Below are 10,467 nucleotides of genomic sequence, written 5' to 3' on the forward strand. Positions count from 1 at the left end.
GGTCTTCAAGCCGAGCTGAACCAATATTGGTGAACATCTAATTGTATGTATAAATCCTTAACTCCATCTGCAAAGAATTCCTTCTGCTAATTACTTGCTGAAAGTTCTATGAAAAATGGCGCCGAGCTGTGTAGGAGGGGCATGACTCGGACAGAATTTTTGTGAAACCTAAAAGTGATGTATTACCAAGAAGTGATTTATTATCAAACCAAATAGCAATTACTGCATAATTGGACTGCTTGGATTTTTTAACTGACTAAAGAAGATTAAACTTGAGATGGCTTCTAAGCAAAATTTCCCCCCCTCCCCCCGCATCGAAAAGTGCCGGAAATTCACCAGCGCCTTCTGCTAAATTACAATCATTACTCCCTTCTACTTCTGCAGGGGACCCCCTGACAAGGGAAATTCTGCAGAAGGAATTAATCGATGCGTTAAAAAATCATGCTGTTACGATGGAAGCAAAACTTAAGGAAGAGATAGCTGCTTCTAACAAACAGATGTCTGAAGAACTTAGGACGTGTAACCAAATAATTAGAGGGGACTTTCTGATGGCTCTGAATTCGCTAGCTGGTTATGCATTTGGACTTGAAGAAAAGTTAAAAAGATCTTAGTGACTCTAATACGAACTTGGTAATGAAGATGAAGGTGGTCCAGCAAAAGGTCAGCAATGCAGAAAATGAAATCATAATGCTACAGTATAGGCAAATGGAATTTGCTTTAAGGATAAGGGGCCTCCCTGAAAATACACAAGAGAACCTGAAACAGACTCTCTTTGAAGCCTTCAACCTGATGGCGGGAAGGTCAGGAAGGAATCTTGATTGGCAAATCGAAAAAGTTTACTGCATTAATTCCAGGCTGGCAAAACAAAAACAATTACCAAGAGATATAATGGTCTACTTCTCCACTAGAGATGTGAGAAACACAATATTGCAGGAATCCTACAAAAATAAGCTTCAAATCCAGGGTCGGGATGTGACTGTCTTGAAGGAGATTCCACCTAAAATGCTGAGATCCAGGAAAGACTATGCCTTTTTAGTTGAAGAGCTTAAAAATCGCCACATACAGTTTAGATGGGACGCACCAGCCGGCATCGCATTTAGCTACCTTGGAAAAAGACATCGCCTCAATACAGCAGGGAAGGCACAAGATTTCTATACCAACATACTGAAGGGTGGACAACCCTCTTCCTCTAGATCTAGAGAAAGAGAACAAGAAGGATATGATGAAAGCAAACCACTCAAGTATTAATAAGGGGAGATCAACTTGTTCTCTCAGAGGTACAAGAAGCTAAAGAACAAAGACAAGACCGTGTGGTTACTAGACGAATGGAACAGGAATTAAGAAAGCAACGTACACAAGCCACCATTCAGGAGCATACAGGTGTTACATCAGAAGCAGTGGGAGGAGCTAGGCCAAAGGTTAAATTCCAAGATGTTCAGATGGCTCTTAAAAAGTTTCAGGGGGCTAATGATGGTAACTAAGTCTCTAATATGGAATGTTAATGTTGAATGTTTGAATATTTATTACACTTGTATGCCACCCTATTCCCGAGGGGCTCAGGGCGGCTAACAAACAAGGGGGGGGGGGGGGAATACAACATCAAACAAAGACAAAAACAACTACAAAAAACAGCTTAAAAACAATGCAACAGTCGCAACAATTCAAGTGGGGCTGGGAACTCATCAGCCCCAGGCCTGCCGGAACAGCCAGGTCTTGATAGCTTTGCGGAAAGCCTGAAGGGTGGTGAGGGTCCAAATCTCCACGGGGAGATCGTTCCAAAGGGCCGGAGCAGCCACAGAGAAGGCCCTCCCCCGAGGGGTCGACAGTCGGCATTGGCTAGCGGATGGTATTCGGAGGAGGCCTAATCTGTGGGATCTAATTGGTCGTAGGGAGGTAATTGGCAGGAGGCAGTCTCTCAAGTACCCAGGTCCAATACCATGTAGGGCTTTAAAAGTAACGACTAGCACCTTGAAGCGTGTCCGGAGCCCAACAGGCAGCCAGTGCAGCTCGCGGAGGATGGGTGTAATGTGGGTGTACCGAGGTGCACCCACAATCGCTTGCGCGGCTGCATTCTGGATAAGCTGAAGTCTCCGAATGCTCTTCAAGGGCTGCCCCATGTAGAGCGCATTACAGTAGTCCAGTCTTGAGGTCACAAGGACGTGAGTGACTGTTCTGAGGGCCTCCTGGTTCAGGTAGGGACATAATTGGTGCACTAGGCGAACCTGGGCAAATGTCCCCCTGGTCACAGCTGACAGATGATGTTCTAAAGTCAGCTGTGGGTCCAGGAGGACTCCCAAATTGCGAACCCTGCCTGAGGGGCATATAATTTCACCCCCCAGCCTGAGAGATGGAATACAAGGCCAATCTTTGGGAGAGAAAAACACAAGCCACTCGGTCTTGTCGGGATTGAGTGCAAGCTTGTTCACACCCATCCAGACCCTGACAGTCTCCAGGCACTGACACATCACTTCAACCGCTTCATTGAGTTGGCATGGGGCGGACAGATACAGCTGTGTATCATCCGCGTATTGATGGTATTTTATCCTGTGCCGACAAATGATCTCACCCAGTGGCTTCATGTAGATGTTAAACAGGAGGGGGGACAGGACCGAACCCTGCAGCACCCCATACTTAAGGGGCCTAGGGGTCGACCTCTGCCCTCCGACCAACACCGACTGCGACCTGTCAGAGAGTTAGGAGGAGAACCCCCAAAGAACGGTGTCTCCCACTCCCACCTCACGCAACCGCCGCAGAAGGATACCATGGTCGATGGTATCGAAAGCCACTGAGAGGTCAAGGAGCACTAGGATGGAGGCATGGCCCCCATCCCTGGCTCTCCAGAGATCATCGATCAGTGCGACCAAAGCAGTTTCCGTGCTGTAGCCAGGCCTGAATCCAGACTGAAAGGAATCCAGATAGTCGGTTTCATCCAAGGACTGCCGGAGCTGAAAGGCCACCACTTTCTCAACAACCTTCCCAACGAAGGGGAGGTTGGAAACTGGACGGTAGTTACTTAAGATGGCTGGATCCAAGGACAGCTTCTTCAGGAGGGGTCTCACCACCACCGCCTTTAAAAGGGGCGGGAAGGATACCTCCCGAAGAGAGGTGGTAACTATCGTCTGCTCCCATGGCCTTGTCCACTTCCTCAGGCATGACAAGTTGAAAATCAATCAAAATTCAACAAATATTTTGGATCAGTTAATTTAATATAATTTTCTTACAGAGAAATTATATCGTTTTTGAGCTGTTTGGTATAGCAAAATGTTTACTTTCTCTTTTATAATGGTTCCATAGATATCTCCTTAATCAGTGGCTGGTAATCATAGATGTTGCTGCGGTCCACCTTATTTTCCATTCGTCTGGGAACACGGCTCGGTCCTTGTTCTCTAGTCTTCTGCTCTTCCGGAAGGGAAAAGCGATACTTCCTGTCTTGTCGTTGTGTGTTTTGTTGTTTCTCTTGTCCTTCTCTTTGTCTTTCCCCGGGTCCAGGTGATTCAGGATGTCCCGCCTTTAGGATCTTATAATAAAAATCTCGGGCTTCCCATACAGAGTTGAGACGATATTTTTGCTCACTGAATGTAATTATAATACCAAATGGCACATCCCATCTATACTGTATCTGACGATTTCTGAGTTCTTTGACTAGAAAAGCATAGTCTCTCCTGGCTCTTAACATTTGGGGTGGTATTTCCTTGAAAACAATCAAGTCCTGTCTGTCAATTCGCAGCCTGGTATTATAAAACTCTTGTAATATCGCATTTCTGGATTCTCTTGTAGCGAAATATATAACTACATCTCTCGGTAACTGTCTCTGTTTTGCTGCCCACGAATTATGACGGTAAATTTTTTGGATCTGCCAATCAAATTTGAGTCCCGGACTTCCCACCAAGCGACTGAAGGCCTCTGAAAAAATCTGTTTCAAGTTCTCCTGTTCGTTTTCACGCAATCCCCTAACTCTTAATGCAACTCCATCTTTTTGTAGTTTGTCATAACAAGTTGTTTTTCTGCGTTTTCAACTTTCTGTTGCAGCACTTCAATTTTAGATGTCAGGTTGGTATTGGCTTCCTCCAGGAGCTCCAGCTTATCTTCCATTCCATTGGTTAATATTCTGTGACTTTTGTTTTGCATAAAATGGTATAGTTGTATACCGATGAAGAGACATTAAGGCCGAAAGAACTGATGCTGATATCTTTGGAAGATATATTGTATGGGACCTAAAAAGACTTGATGGATAATTTTGAAAATCAATCCATAAATTCTGCTCAAGACCCTCCCCCGGTACCTCGGCTGGCTCTGAGCAATTGGAGTCCAGGTCTGTCCGAATCCGAGCGACTTTATCCGCTAGAAACTGAACAAACTCCTCAGCTCTACCTTGTAAAGGGTCACCCGCATCCCTCCCTTTCAAGAGGGAGCGGATTACTCTAAACAAGGCGGCTGGGCGCGATTCAGCGGACGCAATCAGAGCGGCAAAATGTGCACTTTTTGATGCCCGTATTGCTCCGATATAGGCTCTCATCAATGCTCAGTCTGGCTCAGACTTACTGGCCCTCCAGCAGTGCTCTAGGCGTCTCTTTTGGCATTTCATCTCCCGGAGTTCCTCAGTAAATCAAGGAGCTCTCCTGGATCCGCTACCTCGGAGAGGCCGTAAAGGCGCAATCCGGTTTAGAGCCTCCGCCACTGAGTTCCAAGCAGCAACCAAGGTCTCCATCGGACTGTAGACGAGAGTATCAGGTATAAGCGTCAAGTACCAAGCGCCGTCTGAAAACCCGAAGGGTCCATTAGGCGCCTGGGATGGAACCACCTAATCGGTTCCTCCTCCCTACAGTGAGGGATTGGCCTCCGAAAGTCAAGCCTCAGTAAGAAGTGGTCCAACCATGACAGGGGCAAGATATCAGTACCCCTCAAACCAAGATCACGACTCCACTGCTCCGAGAGGAATACGAGGTCGAGCGTGTGACCCGCTGAGTGAGTTGGGCCCCGAATTACTTGGGTCAAGTCCATGGCGGTCATGGAAGCCATGACCTCCTGCGCTCCATCAGAGTACTCGCCGAGCGAAGGCAAATTGAAATCCCCCAGCACCATAAGTCTGGGGAACTCAACTGCCAGCTCAGCTACTGACTTGAGGAGCGAGGGGAGGGGTGTTGTAATGCTGTTGGGAGGCAGGTACGTTAACAACAAGCCCACTTGACCCCCAAGGACTCACACCCGACAAGCTCCGGAGCAGGGATCCTATGAGGAACTAGAGACCCTCGGATAACAATAGCCACTCCCCCACCCCTTCGCTGGGGTCACGGCTGATGAAGCACCTGAAAACCCTCTGGGCACATCTCTACGAGGGTGACTCCTCCCTCCGGACCCAGCCAGGTTTCAGTAATACATGCCAGGTCTGCCCCCTCATCTAAAATTAGGTCCCGGATGAGAGGAGCCTTGTGAACCACAGACCTGGCATTTAGCAACAGCAGCCTGAGACCAGGGCCCTGATTACTCACGCCATCTGGCCTTGGAGTGGAACTAATAGGGCCGGAAGGAGGGATCTCTGTGACATAGCGAACCCTCCTTCCCCGGTAATGGCTAGCCCTAAAGTTCCCACCATATCTGCCCCTCCCTGTTATGACCGTAATGTTCCGGCCCACTCCCGTATCCGTGGTCCCCCCACCCTTCCCCATAGCTACCGCATTCTTCAGCAGGCCCTTCGAATCAGACATCCTAAGGCTGGGATTAGGCCTAGGCCCCCCTAACACTTCTGCAGAGCACTCAGTGCAGGAGGTACCCGGTTGCGGTCCCAGCCTTCTCAGACATACACAACCATACTACCAAGCAATCCCCACAAAACGTTTTAAAAACACAAATACAACAATATAGAATAAAAGTGGGCACAGTCAGTCAACCACATTCATACCACATACACTCACCATACCATTAAAAAAGTTGTGCAATAGTGCAATTTGAGATCGTGCAGGAACGTTTTAAAATGGGAGAGGGAAGTTGAAGTCCCGATCTTCTCCCACAGGGAGAGCAAAGTCCAAGAGTCTGAGGCAAACAGCACGTTAGCAGCAGTTGGAGGGACAGTTCTAGGAGCGAATGTCACAAGGCCGGTCATAGTTGAAGAATAGCCGGGATGGCAGTGGTCGAAGCACGGCCTTTCCCACAGCCAGAGGAGGCCAGGGGACTGCATCCACGCTGAATAAAGACTGTAACTAGAGGAGGGGGAGAGGAGAGGGGGCGAGACCCCTCTCACAGCTGAGCCGCAACGTTCTCAAGCGGCGACAATGAGCCAGCAGACCATCAGGCTAGTAACCCCACCCCCAATTGGATCAATTTAACAGAGAATAGAATACTCAATATTGAAGGGTATGATTTGGTATATGGTTGCTTATTTGCTATATAATAAAAAGGTGGATAAGAATTTTAAAAGTCATATTCTAAGGAATGCCTTACTGTGGGTTGGGAAAAAAACATCAATATAAATTAAATGACATGGTAGACTTATAAAAAGGTTAAGATATTCTGGACAAAAATATGATGGATTATGTAAAATGTTCTAAAAAAAAAAAAGAATAAAGTTTACCCCCCACCTATTTTTTGCTATGTATAATTACTGACTGTACAGCAGTAGAAATTAAGTTGACTTTGCATTTGATAACTACAGCTAGACTGTTGGTGGCGCAATACTGGAAGAAGGAAGATTTGTCTACTATCCAAGAATGGACATTGAAAATCACAAACTTATCAGAGATGGCTAAAATATTTGCATATCTCAAGGATAATTCAAACGAGAGATATAAACGAGACTGGGAAAAATGGATTGACTATATTCAAAATAAATATGGGTCTAGGAAATTTCAGATCGCTTATGATTAAGATCAGAAATGATACAAATTGTTTATAGTTAGCCTAGCAAGGAGGAGCTAAGCTCAATTCAAAGATGTTATTAACTCTCTACTTTCTCTTTAAGTATATTTTAAACTGTTTTTGTTAAAGATTTATACACTGTATTGGTTCTGGGAAGTCAGGATGGGGGAAGGTCGGGGGGTTGGGGGGAGGGGGGAGTGGAGCTTACTAAGTTGGAGGAGGGGTGTTGGATGATTGTACATGTATACTGCTATTTTTTCTTTTTTATGTATATTGAAATGGAATTATAAATACCATCAACACAAAAGGGAGTTTGCTCAGAAGCTGAAAACACCAAGTGAATTAGAGGAAGAGTGGGAAGCAGAGGAGAGAAGAAAGATAGGAAGAGAGGGAGAGGAGAGAGGGGGAAGGGGGAAGATGAGGTGTATAAGGAGGAGTGGTAAGGGGAGAGAGGAGAAGGAGAAAGGAAGGGGAAGTAGAGTAGAAAATGATGGAGGGAAGACAGGATGTAGAAAAGGGGAGGAGAGAGGGGGAAGAAGGAGTCGGATAAGGTATAAATATGGTGTATGGAGAGTAGAAGAGCCAATAACTGGGTTTTTCTTTTTTTTATTTGGTAGTTGATAGTAAGATGAATTGATGTAATTACTTAATAATACAATATGATATTGACTATGTAAGAGTATACATGTGATTATATGCTATGAAAATAGAAAATAAAAACTTTCTATGTAAAAAAAAAAAGAAGCAGGGGTGAAATCTACATTTTTTTACTACCAGTTCTGTGGGCATGGCTTGGTGGACGTGGCTTGGTGGGGTCACGTGACTGGGTGGGCGTGGCTATGTTGTCATGTAACTGGGGGATCAAAAGACAGAAACACACTTTAACCATGTTCTGCTGGAGCAGGGTTGGACTAGATGACCTCCAGATCCCTTCCAGCCCTGGATTATCCTCTGACGCTGCATCTAGTGCCAGTTTTGTAGTCCTTCCTTCCTCTGCTTTATACTTCCCTCCCTCCCTTTCTTTCTTTTTCTTTCTTTCTCCCTTCTCTGTCTCTCTTTCTTTTCAGCACTCCCCACCTGACCCATTTTTGGCCTAGCACACTTAAGGGAAGCCTGCTGGGAGCAGAAACAAAGCCCCATCCCTCTGTTTTTGGCTATGCGACATGCGATCGTCAGAACTTTTTTTAAAACTTTTTTTAGTATTTTTCACTAGTGGTTCAGGCGAACCAGTCCAAACTGGTAGCATTTCACCCTTGACAAGAAGCATCCTCAGGGACCCCCTTCTTTGCCTGCAGGACACCTTTCCTGGTGCCACTTAACAGAATAACAGAGCTGGAAGGGACCTTGGAGGTCCTCTAGTCCAACCCCCTGCTCAAGTAGGAGACCCTATATCATTCCAGACAAGCAGTTGTTTCTTAAAAACCTCCAGTGTTGGAACAGCCACAACATTTGGAGGCAAGAAGGACATACTCACTCCTGGTCATTTTACTGAACTATAAGTCCATTTTATAGGTTTCCCTGGTACAGTGAGCCACACCTCATTTGGGCTGGCTGGTTGCCTTTCAAGCTGAGGCAGAGCCGCCCTTCCTGAAGCTAATGGAGAGCCAAGGTCACCTGCTAAAAGCTCTAAACACCAATTGCTACCTGAAAGAACCTGACATATTCCTGGCTGTCTTTCTTTTCTTCTGGGGATCAGAGTTGTCTTTTCTTTTTCATTCATTCAGGCATGGGTGACAATTTCCTTTTTAACCGCAATGCTCCTCTTGCCGTTTCAGCTCTTTGCGTCTCCAGGTTGATGGATAAACATAGTTTGGGCAAGATGAAAAGAGCATTTAAGAGTGCTGGCAGGTACTCCAGTCTCCCAGGGGAGATCAAGTTGCAGATGCAGAATTGTTGCTTAGTGGGCTGTGGAACCCTTGATGTCTCCCACGGCTTCCTTGTTTTTATGTAATGATTTGCAAGGACAATTCTAGTTTGGATCTCCTTCCAAGAAAGCAAAAATTGTTTGAGACACAGGGGGAGAAAAATGGGATAACCCTTCCTAATAATGAGGACAGGCTGTAGGAAGATGCTGGCAAGATGGGTTGCCATGGCAATGCTTTGAAGATGCAGACCCAAAAAACCCTCAAGTGAAGCTCCTCCCTGTGGGATCTCCCTCAGCTGTGGTGTGTAAACAGACAAAAGAAGGGAAGGACAAGATTGAAGAAATGGGGACCCGTCTTGTGACCAGTGCTGCTAGACTGGAGTTAGGGTCTCAACTAAGGGTGTGGGCTGCGATGTGGGAGAACTGACAGTTTTACACCTTCAGCTCTAGGGAGGACCAGGCCCCCTATTTCTGCCAGGGCCCTCCAACCCCAACTCAAGAATGGCTTTAAACTCTAAATCACTCAGGAGCTGAAGGCCCATCTTCTCCCACCGCAGCAGACCCAGGCATTCAATGCCTTCCGCTAAGCAGCTCTCTGCAGCAACCTTTCAACCCTGCGTCCTTCGTGGAGCTATGCCGGTTGTCTGAAGCTGCACTTCTTTCAGCATCCCAAAGCAAGGACTTGGACTTTTTAGCAAGCCTTTGGGACAGTCTCTGGAGCCCCCAAACCAAGATAAGGCTGCTGTTTGGGTGAAGTTGCAATGCTGGGCATGGAGGGAAGGTGGAGATGGTGGCCAGAGTTTTTAGCCCAGCATATTATACAGATGGGGGTGGTGTGGTGGCTCAATGGTTAAGATGCTGGGCTTGTCAGCTGGAAAGCCAGCAGCCTAGATTCAAGACCCAAGTGCCACTCAACTGGGTGAGTTCCCATCCTCACCCAGGAGCCAAGGTGGCGCAGTGGTTAAATGCAGCACTGCAGGCTACTTCAGCTGACTGCAGTTCAACAGTTCGGCTGTTCAAATCCCACCAGGCTCAAGGTTGACTCAGCCTTCCATCCTTCCGAGGTGGGTAAAATGAGGACCCAGATTGTTGTTGGGGGCAATATGCTGACTCTGTAAACCGCTTAGAGAGGGCTGAAAGCCCTATGAAGCGGTATATAAGTCTAACTATTGCTATTGCTCACTTCAGCACCTGCCAACCTAGCAACTCGAAAGTATGCAAATGAGAGTAGATAAATGGGTACCACTATGGTGGGAAGATAACAGCACTCCGTGACATCATGCTGGCCACATGATGGTGGAAATGCCTTCAAAAAATGTTGGCTCCATGGTCTTGAAACAGAGATGAGCAGCGCCCCCTAGAGTCAGCAGGGACTAGCAGAGTAAAATCTGGAGGGACTTCTTTACCTTTTATGTAGCCAATGATTCCAAAACTGGCTTTCTCTCCCTCAACAAGCCTTACAAATAAATCACTTACATTAAGGCAGAGTTTGTTTATCGTGATTTAGTGGACAAACCACACTGAGTTGTGTTTGACTTCTACTGAAAGCCACCAATCTTCTTTTGCAAACCAGTGTGTGTCAGTTCCCACAACCCAATGCTCCAAACAAGCATTCTTCCTTTCCATCAAAATGTGTCAATGAACTTCCTTGTGCTTGCTAAGGATTCTCTCTTTCTCCCCCTCTCCCTTTGCTCTCTCTTGCACACTTCTCAGTCATGGAACACTTAAAAAACAATTCAGAGAGTTTGTGC

The sequence above is a fragment of the Thamnophis sirtalis genome, unplaced genomic scaffold (assembly GCF_051295495.1).
Source record: "Thamnophis sirtalis isolate CommonGarterSnake01/CBP01778 unplaced genomic scaffold, rThaSir2_p1.2 scaffold_14, whole genome shotgun sequence".
NCBI classification, from domain to species: domain Eukaryota; kingdom Metazoa; phylum Chordata; class Lepidosauria; order Squamata; family Natricidae; genus Thamnophis; species Thamnophis sirtalis.